The sequence below is a fragment of the Manis pentadactyla genome, chromosome 9, assembly GCF_030020395.1.
Source record: "Manis pentadactyla isolate mManPen7 chromosome 9, mManPen7.hap1, whole genome shotgun sequence".
Taxonomy (NCBI): domain Eukaryota; kingdom Metazoa; phylum Chordata; class Mammalia; order Pholidota; family Manidae; genus Manis; species Manis pentadactyla.
In genome coordinates, this window is record NC_080027.1 from 20,797,033 (window position 1) to 20,816,497 (window position 19,465).

General features: G+C 38.8%; 1 pseudogene; it reads right to left on the minus strand.

Annotated features, from left to right (window-relative positions):
* Positions 1-17,566: 17,566 nt before the first annotated feature.
* On the minus strand, positions 17,567-18,264 carry LOC130684766 (olfactory receptor 5AS1-like; annotated as a pseudogene).
* Positions 18,265-19,465: the final 1,201 nt, after the last annotated feature.

The following is a 19,465-nucleotide window of genomic DNA, read 5'->3' on the forward strand; positions in this document are numbered from 1 at the left end:
GTTTTACTGGACATGGGACATACCTTTTACTTATTTGTGGCTGATGGTTGCTTTTGAGATCCATGGGTGATCCTAAGTTGTTGCAAGTAAGATTTGATGGCCTACAATCCCTAAAAGGTACAATATTTAACACTTGAAGGAAAATTTATCAACATCTGTTTTATTGTGTTGATAAAAATTTGAGTTGACTGAGATCGAAGACGGCAGCGTGAGAGGAGAGACAGAGGCTTCCTCCTAAAACTGGATACAATTAGAAAATTTAATTGGCGCAACTAATCCTGAGAGAGCAGTAGGAAAGAGGACGGCATCAGACTGCACACACCTGGAGAAAAGAGCAGACCACACTCAACGGGGTAACATAACAGAGCTGTGGCTCCATGGGACCCAAGCCCCTCCCCCACCCCAGCTGACCAGCGGGAGAAAGAAAAACGGAGCAGGGAGGGAGTTGAAGTCTTGAGACTGTTGAATACCTAACTCCAGAGATCTGCGCTGGGAGCACAAACCTAAATTTCATGGTGCTTTCATGAGACTCGCATGACTACCGGGTTGGAAAGTTAACACAGGAAGAGCTCCTTGGGAGACTGGGATCCAGCTGCTTGTGGAAAGCAGGGATTCATATCCTGCTGCTCTGGGACAAAAACTTGTACTTGTGTGCCAGGCCCACTGGCTCAGGCAGTGGAGATAGGCACAGGAGCCAGGAGGCGGGGAACAGCTCTTTCATCCCCCCAGTAATGCACCCCTGCGAACCCTGACATTGCTTCAGGGGCTCCACAGCTATAGAGACTACAGCTTCTGGACACTAGAGGGCGCCATATACAATATGAAATGCCAAAGGAAACTTGTCCAGAGTAAAATTGTTAATACAACTCCAGAGAAACATTTTAATGATATGGACCTCATGACTCTTCCTGAACGGGAGTTCAAAATAAAAATAATCAACATCCTAATGGAGGTAAGGAAAGACATCCAAGAACTTAGGAATGAATTCAGGTCAGAAATCCAATCATTAAAAACACGATGGGGGCTATTAAAAACAGGTTGGATACAGTGGAGGACACAATAAATGAAATAGAAACTAGAGAAGAAGAATACAAAGAAGCTGAGGCACAGAGAGAAAAAAGGATCTCTAAAAATGAAAGAATATTGAGAGAACTGTGTGACCAATGCAAGCGGAACAATATTCACATTATAGGGTTACCAGAAGAAGAAGAGAGAGAAAAAGGGATAGAAGGTGTCTTTGAGGAGGTAGTTGCTGAAAACTTCCCCAATCTGGGGAAGGAGATAGTCTCTCAGGCCATGGAAATCCACAGATCACCCTACACAAGGGACCCATAAAGACAACACCAAGACACATAGTAGTTAAAATGGGAAAGATCAAGGATAAAGACAGACTGTTAAAAGCAGCCAGACGCAGAAATAATATCACATACAAAGGAAAACCCATCATACTAACAACAGACTTCTCAGCAGAAACCTTACAGGCCAGAAGGGAGTGGCATGATGTATTTAATGCCATGAAGCAGACGGGCCTGGAACCAAGATTACTTTATCCAGCAAGATTACCATTTAAATTTGAAGGAGGGAATAAACAATTTAGAGATAAGCAAAAGCTGAGAGAGTTTACCTCCCACAAACCATCTCTGCAGTCCATTTTGGAGGAACTGCTATAGATGGAAGTGTTCCTAGGGTTGGATAGCTGTCACCAGAAGTAATAAAATCATGGTAGGGAGGGTGGAGCATCTGATTGTGAGGTAAATGCAAAATAAAATTGTCTATCCACAAAGCCAATCAAGGGAGAGAGAAAAAGTATAGAATCGGATACCTAATATATAAAAAACGAAAGAGGAAGAAAAAGGAAGAGAAATAGAAAAGAACCTTTAGATTGTGTATGTAACAGCATACCAAGTGAGTTAAGTTAGACTCTTAGATAGAAAGGAAAGTAACCTGGAACCTTTGGTAACCACAAATCTAAAGCCTGAAATGGCAATAAGTACATACCTATTGATAATCACCATAAATGTAAATGGACTGAATGCACCAATCAAAAGACATAGAGTCACTGAATGGATAAAAAAACAAGACCCATCTATATGCTGCTTACAAGAGACACACCACAAACCCAAAGACATGCACAGACTTAAAGTCAAGGAATGGAAAAAGGTATTTCATGCAAACAATAGGGAGAAAAAAACAGGAGTTGCAGTATTAGTATCACACAAAATAGATTTCAAAACAAAGAAAGTAACAAGAGATAAAGAAGGACAATACATAATGATAAAGGGCTCAGTCCAACAAGAGGAAATAACCATTATAAATATATATGCACCCAATACAGGAGCACCAGCAAATGTGAAACAAATACTAACAGAACTAAAGAGGGAAATAGACGGCAATGCATTCATTTTAGGAGATTTCAACACACCATTCACTACAAAGGACAGATACAACAGACAGAAAATAAGTAAGGGCACAGAGGCACTGAACAACACACTAGAACAGATGGACCTAACAGACATCTATAGAACTCTACACCCAAAAGCAACACGGTACACATTCTTCTCAAGTGCACATGGTACATCTCGAGAATAGACCACATACTAGGCCACAAAAAGAGCCTCAGTAAATTTAAAAAGATTGAAATCCTATCAACCAACTTTTCAGACCACAAATGTATAAAGCTAGAAATAAATTGTATCAAGAAAGCAAAAAGGCTCACAAACACATGGAGGCTTAACAACACACTTCTAAATATTCAATGGATCAGTTAGCAAATTAAAATGGAGATTTAGAAATATATGGAAATAAATGAAAACAACAACACAAAGAACCAACTTCTGTGGGATGCAGCAAAAGCAGTCTTAAGAGGAAAGTATATAGCAATCCAGGCATATTTAAAGAAGGAAGAACAAACCCAAATGAATAGCCTAATGTCAAAGTTATCAAAATAGGAAAAAGAAGAACAAAAGAAGCCTAAAGTCAGCAGAAGGAGGGACATAATAAAGATCAGAGAAGAAATAAACAAAATTGAGAAGAATAAAACTTTAGTGAAAATCAATGAAATCAAGATCTGGTTCCTTGAGAAAATAAACAAAATACATGAGCCTCTAGACAGACTTACTAAGAGAAAAAGAGAATCAACACACAACAACAGATTCAGAAATGAGAAATGAAACATCATGATGGACCCAACAGAAATACAAAGAATTATTAGAGTCTACTCCGAAAACCTATATGCTAAGAAGCTGGAAAACCTAGAAGAAATGGACAACATCCTAGAAAAATACAACCTTCCAAGACTGACCAAGGAAGAAACACAAAAGTTAAACAAACCAATTACAAGCAAAAAATTGAAACGGTAATAAAAAAAACTACACAACAACAAAACCCCCAGGCTGGACAGATTTACTTCGGAATTTTATCAGACATACAGAGAAGACATAATCCCCGTTCTCCATAAAGTTTTCCAAAAAATAGAAGAGGAGGGAATACTCCCAAACTCATTGTACGAAGCCAACATCACCCTAATACCAAAACAAGGCAAAGACCCCACCAAAAAAGAAAATTACAGACCAATATCCCTGATGATTGTAGATGCAAAAATACTCAATAAAATATTAGCAAACCGAATTCAAAAATATATCACAATGATCAGACACCACGACCAAGTGGGATTCATCCCAGGGATGCAAGGATGGTACAACATTCGAAAATCCATCAACATCATCCACCACATAAACAAAAAGAAACACAAAAACCACATGATCATCTCCATAGATGCTGAAAAAGCACTCGACAAAATTCAACATCCATTCATGATAAAAACTATCAGCAAAATGGGTATAGAGGGCAAGTACCTCAACATAATAAAGGCCATATACAGTAAATCCACAGCCACATCATACTTAACAAAGAGAAGCTGAAAGATTTTCCTCTGAGATTGGGAACAAGAAAGGGATGCCCTCTTTACCCACTCTTATTTAACATAGTACCGTAGGTCCTAGGCACAGCAATTAGACAAAACAAAGAAATACAAGGAATCCAGATTGGTAAAGAAGAAGTTAAACTGTCACTATTTGCAGATGACATGATATTGTACATAAAAAACCCTAAAGACTGCACCCTAGAACTACTAGATCTGATATCAATACAGCAAAGTTGCAGGATACAAAATTAACACACAGAAATCTGTGGCTTTCCTATACACTAACAATGAGCCAATAGAAAGAGACATCAGGAGAACAATTCCATTCACAATTGCATAAAAAGAATAAAATACCTAGGAATAAACCTAACCAAAAAGTGAAAGGCCTATACCCTGAAAACTATAAGACACTCTTAAGAGAAGTTAAAGAGGACACTAACAAATGGAAACTCATCCCATGCTCCTGGCTAGGAAGAATTAATATAATCAAAATGGCCATTCTGCCCAAAGCAATATACAGATTTGATGCAATCCCTATCAAATTACCAACAACATTCTTCAATGAACTGGAGCAAATAGTTCAAAAATTCATACGGAAACACCAAATAAACCGAATAGCTGAAGCAATCTTGAGAAAGAAGAATAAAGTGGTGGGGATCTCACTAACCATCTTCAAACTCTACTACAAAGCCATAGTAATCAAGACAATTTGTTACTGGCACAAGAACAGACCCACAGACCAGTGGAACAGATTACAGACTCCAGACATTAACCCAAATATATATGGTCAATTAATATTCGATAAAGGAGCCATGGATATACAATGGGGAAATGACAGTCTCTTCAACAGTTGGTGCTGGCAGAACTGGACAGCTACATGTAAGAGAATGAAACTGGATCACTGTCTAGCCCCATACACCGAAGTAAATTCAAAATGGATCGAAGACCTGTATGTAATTCATGAAACCATAAAACTCTTAGAATAAAACATAGGCAAAAATCTCTTGGATGTGAACATTAGTAACTTCTTCATGAATATATATCCCTGGGCTAGGAAAACGAAAGCAAAGAAGAACAAGTGGGACTATATCAAGCTGAAAAGCTTCTGTACAGCAAAGGACACCATCAATAGAACAAAAAGCTACCCTACAGTATGGTAGAATATTTTCGTAAATGAGAGATCCAATAAAGGCTTGACATCCAAAATATATAAAGAGTTCATGTACCTCAACAAACAAAAACCAAATAATCCAAATAAAAATGGGCAGAGCTGCTGAACAGACAGTTCTCCAAAAAGAATTTCAGATGGCCAACAGACACATGAAAAGATGCTCCACATCGCTAGTTATCAGAGAAATGCAAATTAAAACCACAATGAGATAACACCTCACACCAGTAAGGATGGCCACCATCCAAATGACAAACAGCAACAAATGTTGGCGAGGTTGCGGAGAAAGGGGAACCCTCCTACACTTCTGGTGGGAATGTAAATTAGTTCAACCATTGTGGAAAGCAATATGGAGTTTCCTCTAAATGCTCAAAGTAGACTTTCCATTTGACCCAGGAATTCCACTTCTAGGAATTTACCCTAAGGATACAGCACTCCAGTTTGAAAAAGACAGATGCACCCCTATGTTTATCGCAGCACTATTTACAATAGCTAAGATGTGGAAGCAACCTGAGTGTCGATCAGTAGATGAATGGATAAAGAAGATGTGGTACATATACACAATGGAATATTATTCAGCCATAAGAAGAAAGCAAATCCTACCATTCACAACAACATGGATGGAGCTTGAGGGTATTATGCTCAGTGCAATAAGCCAAGCAGAGAAAAACAAATACTTAATAATTTCACTCATCTGTGGAGTATAAGAACAAAAGAAAAACTGAAGGAACGAAACAGCAGCAGAATCACAGAACCCAAGAATGGACTAACAGTTACCAAAGGGAAAGAGACTGGGGAGAATGGGAGGGTAGGAAGGGATAAGGGCGGGGAAGAATAAAGGGGGTATTATGATTAGAATGTATAATATGGGGGTGGGGAAAGGGGAGGGCTTTGCAACACAGAGAAGACAGAGAAGACAAGTAGTGATTCTACAACATCTTACTATGCTGATTGACAGTGACTGTAATGGGGTTTTTGGGGGTTACCTGGCATAGGGGAGAGCCTAGGAAACATAAATAAAAATTGAAAGAAAAATTTTTAAACCTGAAAAAAAAAATTTGAGTTGATTACAGTTTTATATGATTGTAAGTGATACAATGATAAATATTTTTGTGCCTATCTTTGAGTGGACATTCACTTACTACACTCCAGTAGAAACCTAGGAAAAGAGTTTATAGGTTAAAATACATTTATATGTGCAGCTTTAGTAAATACAAATATACAGCTTTGTTTTTTTTTTGAGAGAGCATTTCTCATATTTATTGATCAGATGGTTGTTAACAACAATAAAATTCTGTATAGGGCACTCAATGCTCAATGCACAATCATTAATCCACTCCAAGCCTAATTCTCATCAGTCTCCAAACTTCTGAAGCATAACGAACAAGTTCTTACATGGTGAACAAATTATTTCATAGTGAATAAGTTCTTACATGGTGAACAGTACAAGGGCAGTCATCAAAGAAACTTTAGGTTTTGATCACGCATTATGAACTATAAACAATCCGGTCAAATATGAATATTTATTTGATTTTTATACTTGATTTATATGTGAATCCCACATTTCTCCATTATTATTATTATTATTATTAGTAGTAGTAGTAGTAGTAGTATTTTTAATAAAATGCTGAAGTGATAGGTAGATGCAAGATAAAGGTAGAAAACATAGTTTAGTGCTGTAAGAGGGCAAATGTAGATGATCAGGTGTGTGCCTGTAGACTAAGTGTTAATCCAAGCTAGACAATGGCAATAAAACATCCATGGAATCAGAATATTTCTCTCAAAACAGGGGGGTGAGGTTCTAAACCTCACCTCTGTTGATCTCCAATTTCTCACCTGATGGCCCCCCTGAGACTGTGCTTGTCTTAGGTTGTTTCTCCCTTGAGGGATCTTACCCGTCTCTGGCTAACCTGTCATCTTCCGGGGCCATACAGGGAAATGTAAAGTTGGTAAGTGGGAGAGAGGCAATATTGTTTGAAAAAGTTGGCTTTTTACTACTTTGCATATTTATGCCCTGTGGGTTTTAAGCCCAACATTTGTCTTGAGGTATCTTTATCACTTGGAAGTATTATGATACACTGTAAATTCGATTTGAGGCACGAATTCTATTTAAGGGTTGTAATTAGGAAGGAAGAAGAAAAGCTATAGGAGTAGCAGATGGAAGAAAACTTGGGAAGATTGATTATTTCTTTGACATAGCTTCTTGTAGAGTAACTTAAGCATGTACAGGTTTTAAACTACTAATTAAATTGTGTACACACATTACCATAAGAGGAATACAGTTACATAACCAAAGCAGACCTATAATTACCAGCCATCTCCAGTGAAACCAAGAAAACCAGTTAGGCACCCTAGGCATTTGTGAAAACTTATCTATGATATGGTGGATATTGTCCAACTGAACTTGAACAGTTTGAGAGAAATCAGACAAATTAAAACAAATCATTCTTGGGGACTGTTCACATCCCCTATGTTCTTTTAACAGTAGATAGTCTGTAGTCATAAGATTTTGGAGTGCCACAACTTGCACTTCTCCTATTTCTTGGTTGAGTTCCAACAGTATAGATCAAGTCAAATTTGTTGTTTTACTGTATGCACAGGCCAGCTTAGATATCTCCTTCTTCATTCCAATGGCAAGTCTAGGAACCGGTGGAATGAATGCAGCTACAACTGCAGCATCGCCTGGATCTTTGTTGAGGTTTTTTGATGATCATCTTCTTTTATGAGTCTTCCAGAGAGTGCAGATGTTGGAAGTTCTTCTTCATATCGTATTTAATTCATTTTCTTGGTAGCCAAATTAGGATTTGATCCTCTGTATAAACACTAACAGACTCTTTGCCCACACTTTGATATGCCCTTTATACAATTGTGTAGAACTCATTGGATGTCACCACACAGGAACTGTTTTTTTCTTTTAAGAGGAAGGAATATTATCAGAAAAGTGTACCTCCATAGCCAATCATCTTACACCCTTTAAGTGTTCAAAATTAAGGATATTTAAAGCATGCATTAATCGTTGATTTACAGTTAGTTTTATCTTATCAGGGAGTAATCCCCCTTTTCTTTCTTTCTTTTTTTTTGTTATCTTTAATCTACACTTACATGAAGAATATTATGTTTACTATGCTCTCCCCTATACCAGGTCCCCCCTATAAAAACCTTTACAGTCACTGTCCATCAGCACAGCAAAATGTTGTAGAATCACTATTTGTCTTCTCTGTGTTATACAGCCCTCCCCTTTCTCCCACCCCCCATGCATGCTAATCTTAATACCCCCTTCTTCTACCCCCCCTTATCACTCCCTACCCACCCATCCTCCCGAGTCCCTTTCCCTTTGGTACCTGTTAGTCCATTCTTGGGTTCTGTCATTCCGCTGCTGTTTTGTTCCTTCAGTTTTTCGGTTGTTCTTATACTCCACAGATGAGTGAAATCATTTGGTATTTCTCTTTCTCCGCTTGGCTTATTTCACTGAGCATAATACCCTCCAGCTCCATCCATGTTGCTGCAGATGGTAGGATTTGCCGTCTTCTTATGGCTGAGTAGTATTCCATTGTGTATATGTACCACATCTTCTTTATCCATTCATCTACCAATGGACATTTAGGTGGCCTCCAATTCTTGGCTATTGTAAATAGTGCTGCGATAAACAGGGGTGCATCTGTCTTTCTCAAACTTGATTGCTGCATTCTTAGGGTAAATTCCTAGGATTGGAATTCCAGGGTCAAATGGTAAGTCTGTTTCGAGCATTTTGATGAACCTCCATACCGCTTTCCACTATGGTTGAACTAATTTACATTCCCACCAGCAGTGTAGGAGGGTTCCCCTTTCTCCACAGCCTCGCCAACATTTGTTGTTCTCTGTCTTTTGGATGGCAGCCATCCTTACTGGTGTGAGGTGATACCTCATTGTAGTTTTAATTTGCATTTCTCTGATAATTAGCGATGTGGAGCATCTTTTCATGTGTCTGTTGGCCATCTGTATTTCTTTTTTCGAGAACTGTCTGTTCAGTTCCTCTGCCCATTTTTTAAATGGATTATTTTGTTGTTGTTGTTGAGGCGTGTGAGCTATTAATATATTTTGGACATCAAGCCTTTATCGAATCTGTCATTTACGAATATATCTCCCATAATGTAGGGTTCCTTTTTGTTCTATTGATGGTGTCTTTTGCTGTACAGAAGCTTTTCAGCTTAATATAGTCCCACTTGTTCATTTTTGCTGTTGTTTTCCTTGCCCGGGGAGATATATTCAAGAAGAGGTCACTCATGTTTATGTCTAAGAGGTTTTAGCCTATGTTTTTATCCACGAGTTTAATGGTTTCATGACTTACATTCAGGTCTTTGATCCATTTTGAATTTACTTTTGTGTACGGGGTTAGACAATGAACCAGTTTCATTCTCCTACATGTTGCTGTCCAGTTTTGCCAGCACCATCTGTTGAAGACACTTTCATTTCGCCATTGTATGTCCATGGCTCCTTTATCAAGTATTAATTGACCATGTATGTTCGGGTTAATGTCTGGAGTCTCTAGTCTGTTCCACTGGTCTGTGGCTCTGTTCTTGTGCCAGTACGAAATTGTCTTGATTACTATGGCTTTATAGTAGAGCTTGAAGTTGGGGAGTGAGATCCCCCCTAATTTTTCTTCTTTCTCAGAATTGCTTTGGCTATTCAGGGTCTTTGGTGTTTCCATATGAAATTTTGAATTATTTGTTCCAGTTCATTGATGAATGTTGATGGTATTTTTATAGGGATTGCATCAAATCTGTTTACTGCTTTGGGCAGGATGACCATTTTGAAGATATTAATTCTTCCTAGCCATGAGCATGGGATAAGTTTCCATTTGTTAGTGTCCCCCTTAATTTCTCTTAAGAGTGACTTGTAGTTTTTAGAGTATAGGCCATTCACTTCTTTGGTTAGATTTATTCCTAGGTATGTTATTCTTTTTGATGCAATTGTGAATGGAATTGTTTTCCTGATTTCTCTTTCTATTGGTTCTTTGTTAATGTATAGGAAAGCTACAGATTTCTGTGTGTTAATTTTGTATCCTGCAACTTTGCTGTATTCCAATATCAGTTCTACTAGCTTTGGGGTGGAGTCTTTAGGGTTTTTTATGTGCAATATAATGTCATCTGCAAATAGTGACAGTTTAACTTCTTCTTTACCAATCTGGATTCCTTGTATTTCTTTGTTTTGTCTAATTGCTGTGCCTAGGACCTACGGTACTATGTTAAATAACAGTGGGTAAAGAGGGCATCCCTGTCTTGTTCCCAATCTCATAGGAAAATCTTTCAGCTTCTCACTGTTAAGTATGATGTTGGCTGTGGATTTATCATATATGGCCTTAATTCTGTTGAGGTATTTGCCCTCTATATCCACTTTGCTGATAGTTTTTATCATGAATGGATGTGGAAGTTTGTCGAGTGCTTTTTCAGCATCTATGGAGATGATCATGTGGTTTTTGTGTTTCTTTTTGTTTATGTGGTGGATGATGTTGATGGATTTTCGAATGTTGTACCATCCTTGCATCCCTGGGATGAATCCCACTTGGTCGTGGTGTATGATCTTTTTGATATATTTTTGAATTTGGTTTACTAATTTTTTATTGAGTATTTTTGCATCTACAATCATCAGGGATATTGGTCTGTAATTTTCTTTTTTGGTGGGTTCTTTGCCTTGTTTTGGTATTAGGGTGATCTTGGCTTCATACAATGAGTTTGGGAGTATTCCCTCCTCTTCTATTTTTTGGAAAACTTTACGGAGAATGGGGATTATGTCTTCTCTGTGTGTCTGATAAAATTCCGAGGTAGATCCGTCCATCCTGGGGGTATTGTTGTTGGGTAGTTTTTTGATTACCATTTCAATTTCTTTACTCGTATTTGGTTTGTTTAACTTTTGTGTTTCTTCCTTGCTCAGTCTTGGAAGGTTGTATTTTTCTAGGAAGTTATCCATTTCTTCCAGGTTTTCCAGCTTTCTGGCATATAGGTTTTCATAGTAGTCTTTAATAAATCTATGTATTTCTCTGGAGTCTGTTGTGATTTTTCCGTTCTCATTTCTGAGTCTGTTGATTTGTGTTGATTCTCTTTTTCTCTTAATAAGTTTGGCTAGAGGCTTATCTATTTTGTTTATTTTCTCAAAGAACCAGCTCTTGATTTGATTGATTTTTGCTATTGTTTTATTCTTCTCAATTTTGTTTATTTCTTCTCTGATCTTTATTATGTCCCTCCTTCTGCTGACTTTAGGCCTCATTTGTTCTTTTTTTCCAATTTCGGTAATTGTGATGTTAGACTATTCATTTGGGATTGTTCTTCCTTCTTCAAGTGTGCCTGGACCACTATATACTTTCCTCTTATGACTGCTTTCGCTGCATCCCACAGAAGTTGGGGCTTTGTGTTGTTGTGGTCATTTGTTTCTATATATTCCTTGATCTCTATTTTAATTTGTTCGTGGATCCATTGATTATTTAGGAGCATGTTGTTAATCCTCCATGTGTTTGTGAGCCTTTTTGTTTTCTTTGTAGAATTTATTTCTTGTTCTATACCTTTGTGGTCTGAAAAATTGGTTGGTAGAATTTCAATATTTTGGATTTTGCTGAGGCTCTTTTTGTGGGCTATTATGTGGTCTATTCTGAAGAAAGTTCTGTGTGCACTTGAGAAGAATGTATATCCTGTTGCTTTTGGATATAGAGTTCTATAGATGTCTAGTCGGTCCATCTGCTCTACTGTGCTGTTCAGTGCTTCCATGTCCTGACTTATTTTTGCCTGGTGGATCTATCCTTGGAGGTGAGTGGTGTGTTGAAGACTCCTAAAATGAATGCATTGCAGTCTATTTCCCCCTTTAGTTCTGATAGTATTTGTTTCAGTTATGCTGGTGCTAATGTGTTGGGTGCATATATTTTTAGGATGGTTATATCCTCTTGTTGGACTGAGCCCTTTATCATTATGTAGTGTCCTTCTTTATCTCTTGTTACTTTCTTTGTTTCGAAGTCTATTTAGTCTGATATTGGTACTGCAACTCTAGGTTTCTTCTCGCTGTTGTTTGCCTGAAATATGTATTTCCATCCCTTGACTTTTAGTCTGTACATGTCTTTGGGTTTGAGGTGAGATTCTTGTAAGCAGCATATACATGGGTCTTACTTTTTTATCCATTCTATTACTCTGTGACTTTTGATTGATTCATTCAGTCCATTTACATTTAGGGTGACTATTGAAAGATACGTACTTATTGCCATTGCAGGCTTTGAATTCCTGGTTACCAAAGGTTCAAGGTTAGCCTCTTTATATCTTACTGCCTAACTTAGCTCGCTTATTGAGCTGTTATATTTACTGTCTGGAGATTCTTTTCTTCTCTTCCTTCTTATTCCTCCTCCTCCATTCTTCATATGTTAGGTGTTTTGTTCTGTGCTCCTTTTAGGAGTGCACCCATGTAGAGCAGTCCCTGTAAGATGCCCTGTAGAGGTGGTTTGTGGGAAGCAAATTCCCTCAGCTTTTGCTTGTCTGCGAATTGTTAAATCCCACCATCATATTTAAATATTAGTCATGCTGAATACAGTATCCTTGGTTCAAGGCCCTTCTGTTTCATTGCATTAAATATATCATGCCATTCTCTTATGGCCTGTAGGGTTTCTGTCGAGAAGTCTGATGTTAGCCTGATGGGTTTTCCTTTATATGTGACCTTTTTCTCTCTAGCTGCCTTTAAAACTCTTTCCTTGTCCTTGATCTTTGCCATTTTAATTATTATGTCTCTTGGTGTTGTCCTCCTTGGATCCTTTCTGGTGGGGGTTGTGTGTATTTCCGTGGTCTGTTCAATTATTTCCTCCCCCAGTTTGGGGAAGTTTTCAGCAATTATTTCTTCCAAGATACTTTCCATCCCTTTTCCTTTCTCTTTTTCTTCTGGTACCCCTATAATACGGATATTGTTCCTTTTGGATTGCTCACACAGTTCTCTTAATATTGTTTCATTCCTGTAGATCCTTTTATCTCTCTCTATGTCAGCTTCTATGCGTTCCTGTTCTCTGGTTTCTATTCCATCAATGGTCTCTTGCATCTTATCCATTCTGCTTATAAACGTTTCCAGAGTTTGTTTCATTTCTGTAATCTCCTTCCTGGCATCTGTGATGTCCCTCTGGACTTCATCACATTTCTCTTGCATATTTCTCTGCATCTCTGTCAGCATGTTTATGATTTTTATTTTTTATTCTTTGTCAGGAAGAGTGGTTAGGACTTTCTCCTTCTCTGGTGTCTCTATGATCTTGGTTTGCCTGTAATTTTGCCTCTTCTTGGTGATAGGAATAGTTTGCAGAGCTGGGACGAGTGACGGCTGGAAGAACTTCCCTTCTTGTTGGTTTGTGGCCTTCCTCTCCTGGGAGAACAGCGACCTCTAGTGACTTGCGCTGGGCAGCTGCGTGCAGACAGGGTTTCTGCTTCCTGCCCGGCTGCTATGGAGTTAATCTCCGCTGTTGTTGTGGGCGTGGCCTGGTTCTGGCCTCTGCACCAAAGTGGTGGAGTCACGTTGGAGTGGGAGTGGCCGGGAGGCTATTTATCTCCGTAAGGGGCCTCCCTGCTCCCTGCAGCCCAGTGGTTAGGGTGCCCAGAGATCCCTGGATTCCCTACTTCTGGACTAACTGCCCCGCCTTGCCCCTTTAAGACTTCCAAATAGCACCCGCCAAAACAAAACAACGACCACAAAAAATAAATAAATAAAAATAATTTTAAAATTGGCCGCTCGTTTTTCTTTATTCTCCGGTGCCAGCCTCAGGCCTCTGCTCACCGGTCTTTCTGCCCTGTTTCCCTACTATTGGGGTCCCTGTCCCTTTAAGACTTCCAAAAAGCACTCGCCAAAACAAAACAAGAAGAAAACAAACAAAAAAACAAAAAAAATGGCCACTCGCTTTTCTTTTGTCCTACAGCGCCAACCTCCAATACCCGCTCACCATTCTAGCTGCCCTGTTTCAGTAGTTTCCAGCACCTTATGCATGCACTGTGTCTGTGCTCTGGTGTGGATGGCTGGGGCTGGGTGTTCAGCAGTCCTGGGCTCCCTCTCCTTCTCTGCTCTGACTCCTTTCCACCCGCCGGGAGTTGGGCTGAGGGGTGCTCAGGTCCCACCGGGCTGAGCTTGTATCTTATCCCCTTCGAGAGGCGTGTGGATGTGGTCTGGATGTTGTCCTGTGTCTCTGGTCTTTATTCTAGGGAGAGTTGTCTTTGTTATATTTTCATAGATATATGTGGTTTTGGGAGGAGATTTCTGCTGCTCTACTCATGCCACCATCTTGGCTCAACCCCATCTGAATTTGTATTATTTAGTAATTATACAAAAATATCTTGAAACCATGGATTTAAGGATCTCAAAGAGATTTAAAAGTAAATAACAATATCCTGCAATTGTCTACAATCTGGCGGTACATAGCCTTTGTGTTCAGAAAATTATTTGAAGTCTCATATTTTATGATTTAAAATAAACACGTTAATTTTTGGAAACAAAACATCACTGCACACAGTACAATGACCAAATAAAAGAACACAATGTGCATTTCAGAGAAATCAATAAACTCAACAAAAATAGATGTGTAATATGATAATTTTCTGTGATTTTAAAAAACTTTACAGTAGTGAAATAATTTAGTTTGTATCCTTTAGTCTGATTTCTGCTGCTCTGTGTCACGTATGTGAGATTCGATAGTTCATTCATTCTCTGCTGTGTAGTAGCCCAATGAACAAACCCCACACATTATTGTCAGGTTCCAATAAAACTACTATGTGTGTGATCACTTTTGTGGAAGCTTTGGGTATACATATTACTCATTTCTGTTGGGGATAATGAGGAAGGGGAATATATGCCAGCTCTCATAGAGACTCTGAAATGGTTTTTGAAAGATGAATGAATGCTGAGTTCTTCCTCAATGTTGAAAGCTGTAACTGTTCCATATGCACCCCAATACATGATATAACTTTGTAAATATTTATCATTATAGATGCTCAAGTGTGAGTCATAGTGCAGTGCTGAGGTTATAAATTTTATTTACTTGAACACTAATAAAGTTGTACAATTACTTCTGTGAAGACTCCATAAAAGCCTAAATATCAGTTGGGTGGATTTGTGTTTAAATTATTTGATGTCCCCAACACGCAATCTCTAGCTGTTTTCATTATTCTATTTCTTCTGAAATCTGTCAGAGACAAAAGGGAATTGTTTTGCATGTAGATAAAGCCACTCTCTTGTGTTGTTGTTTGGCTTTTATATATCCTATAGTGAGGATAGGTGTACACAAAGCATTAGATCACAGATATGGACAGACTGTGATGACTGGAAAGGACATTAGGGATAACCTAGGGTAGGACCTCTTTTACGCGGAGGTGCTGGGGTCTGGCAAATATGAGAGGGGAAGTGAAATGGAGTCACTTAGGTCCAGGGGTTTTAACATGGAGCCAGGAGGCCATGAAGGAGGGGGCCTTTCCCACACTCTGATGAGGTAGATCCCTGAAATTTTTATCTGGGACAAACCAGAAGTATTCCAAGGGCAGCCCAGGACATGTGCAACTTGCTACAGTAACAAACATCTACCCGGTCATAGCCGAGCAACAGCTTCACTTCAGCCAGTTTTAGTTTTCTTCCACCATCTACAGTCAAAATTCTTTGTAAATGACATGCGCACCATTCCCTTCTGTCTTTAAATCCCACTGACTATCTTTACCGAATGGGACATAATTTGAGTTGCCACCTGATTCTTGCTCCCAGAAATGCATTTTGAGACCACAGATAAAAGCTTCTGTTTGATTGCAATTATGCCTGTTTCTTCAGATGACAAGAGAGGGAGTTATTTCTTCAACACCACAGGGATTCAGAGCTGCACTGGGTGCCTGGGTCATAGCGTTTTCCTGGATAGAAGCTTCCAGAGAGATTAAACCTCGCTGCCTGTGCGTCTTGCACAGGGCCTCCCACTGCTGGGTCACTGAGCTTTGGCACTGCTGCAGCCTCCCCCATGCCATCACACAGCCTAAACCAGTATGCCTCCACGTGTCCACTGCTCTGTGCATGCACCCAAATCTACCACCATGGCCATTTGTTTCTTTAGGGATTTCAGTACCAAGGCTGAAGGAAAGGTGTCCGGGCACGGAAACGTGCCTACTACCTCAACCACTGCACACAGCCACTCTTAATCCCATATCTGGACAGTAGTGATTCCCAATAGTCCTGGTGTGTGTGTGAGAATGCTATGATGAGGAGATGCAGCGAATGGAAGGAAATAGTGAGGATTAAAACAGATGAGCAAGAATAGATAAAAGATCCTGATAAAATGTTTTCCCTGATTTTGTAGAATTGCATCACAGAAAAATTAGTTCTGGCCATAAACATGATGTTCCTATTAAACAGTGAATCCTATGACACATACTAGTAAATTATTTTTCAACATCTAATGCAACATCCAGGAAGATGAAATTACAATTATGCAAAGTGGTGTATTACATTATTAGACTTACAGTTATTGAGCTAAGGAACTAATTTATTCAGACCAAATTTTCTTGTCACTACTTTGTACTTATTAGATGTGATTAAAGAAATCATTGTGCATGTCAAATCAGTCTTTACCAGATAGACTGACATATATTGTATGGAAGGAAGATGGCATGTTTATAACTTCTGAACACTGCAAACACAATGAGCCTCTGAGTTGACTTTAACAAACTTCAAACTGTTTTACCTAATATGTTCATGCACATAAAATGATTACCAAGTAATATGCCTAAATTAAGAAATATGGTACAGCTAGTGATCCTTCAAACTGTTTATCCAAAGAAGTATTCCTCATAGATTTTTTTACCACAACCATATTATCCCATTGTCTGTTATAGGTCATGCAAATGTCTCCTTGAAAAGCAGAGCAGCCTCTCGTGGTTTACTATCATTCTGAAATGAATTCACAAAAGAACATTTGCAATTACTTAAGGGGTGAATTTCTAATGTGCAATGAAAATGCCATTGAATGTGAGTTCGGGCAACAGTGTTTTTATTTATTCTTATTTACTTATTTACTATGGGTATATTTCTAGGTGTTATGATGGATCATTTACACAGGGATACTAGTGCATAGGAAGGGATATATACAAACATAATGTAAGACACTCAAACCCTTCTGATTAAATAAAACCAATGTTTATGAAAAATATTGTACCTTGGGAGAATAAGTTGAATTATAATGTTAAGAAACATGGGGAGTTCTGGCAATGAAAGCTCGCTGGGACTTATCCATGAATAAGGAAAGCAGGTAGAAAAAGACTGTCTTCAAAAACAGCAAAGTGGACGTATTAGCACACTTCACATATTGAGAGGAGGTTAAGATCAAAAGTGACTCCTCCCTACACTCAACTTAGGCACAGTGTTAAGTAATGGAAAGTATATAGAAGATGTATTGGAACCTGTATCAAAGGACTTGAACTTCAGATCTCAGAACCTTTAAATAACACTTTTGGGTGGAATAACTTGTTTCACACAGAACATAATTTAGTGCTGACCATTTTTTTCAGGGCATCTTTCACATCTTTTTTCCTCAAGCTGTAGATCAGTGGGTTCAGCATAGGGAAGACAACTGTGTAGAAAACAGAGACCACTTTGTCCGTGTCCATGGAGTAAGTGGAGGTGGGTCAGAAATACATGAACAGTAGTGTGCCATGGAATATGGTCACAGCGGTTAAGTGGGAGGCACACGTAGAGAAGGCTTTGAGTCTGCCCTCTGCTGACTTCATTCTCAGGATGGTAGTTAGGATGTAGATGTAAGAGAGGAGAACAGTAATGATGCTGAGCCACACAACACGGCTTCTGAAAACAAACAAAAGGATCTCATTGATGGAGGTGTCTGAGGAAGAGAGGGCTAGCAAGGGTGGGATGTCACAGAAAAACTGGTTGATGATGTTGGAGTTGCAGAATGGCAATCGAAATGTACAACAGGTGTGGATTGCCGAGTCGACCAACCCTCCCATGTACACAATGTTCTCGAGCTGGATACAGCGTCTCCTGGGCATGGCCACTGTGTAAAGAGTGGGTTGCAAATGGCTACATAACAGTCATAAGACATGACCGCCAACAGGAGACATTCCACATCTCCAAATATCCCCCCAAAGCACATCTGAATGGCACATAAATTTTGTGGTATCCTCTTCTGCTCAGATAAGAAATCAGCCAGGGGAAGTGGAAGAAAATTATAGAAAATTCACATTAATAAACCTTAAATTTCTATGATAACATTTCCTTAAAATAAGACATACAATCAACAAACTCAAAAAAAGAAAAGAGAAACGCAAAAGAAAAAAGATGACTACTTTGGCAAAATTGTGTCCCAAAAGCCCTCTATTAATATCCACAATGGGATTTTTAAGGTGTCAAGACACCCAAAGCAGCAGAAGAATGGTGGAATCAGCAGTTTTCCACCAAGCCCTGGATTAACATGGACAGGGAAGTGTTAACAAATCTGTGACACTTGGTGAACGTGGAATCTCAAAAATCCATCATAAAAAGGAGAGGACAATTTACTCAGTGGAAACCTCAGCAAAATCAAACTGGGAAAATGGAAGTCTTCACATTCTCCAAGTTGTAGATGAAAGACCCCCCACCCACCTCCAGGCTGAATCAGGGTGTTACAAAGGGCCTGTAGGAGACCCAAATTGTTGGTGCTCTCAATCACTGAAGATCTCCAAAATATGCAGCACATACTTCCTTCCAAATGTCAATGACTAGGGCAGAATCAGTGGGAAGGAAAGTTTGAAATAAGGAAAGGGGTTCTGGAATACATAGGTGTCAGAAAGTTATGTTACAGGAACGTATAATGTCTAAGGTGTAGAGTACCACTTTGGAAGGTAAGTCTAGTTGTAGGACTCAAGCAGCTTCATAGAAATGCTAATGAATTAGGCTTAGCTCTGAGAGTTTAAGTATTTATACAGTAAGACAATATTTTAAGTGCAAGGCTCCTTCGATCATGTAAGTTACAAACTACCTGCAAACTATATAAATTCTTATGATAGTCAAAATGCCCATCACATTTAAACATGGGAAGAAGGTAGATAAATAGATGAATGTAATATATTAGTATGTAACTTTCAAATGGATAAAAATAAAAATCATGTTCCAAAATTTACTAAAATCATAAATAAAGTAAGACTACAGAACAAACTAATATGATAATTTTTTATTAGGGTATATTTGATATATAATCTTATGAGGGTTTCACATGAGCAACATTATGGTTACAACATTCACCCATATTATCAAGTCCTCCCCTCCCCACACACCCCATTGCAGTCATTGTCCATCAGCATAATAAGATGCTACAGAGTCACTACTTGTATCCTCTGTGCTATACTGCCTTCCCTATGACCTGACTACATTATAAT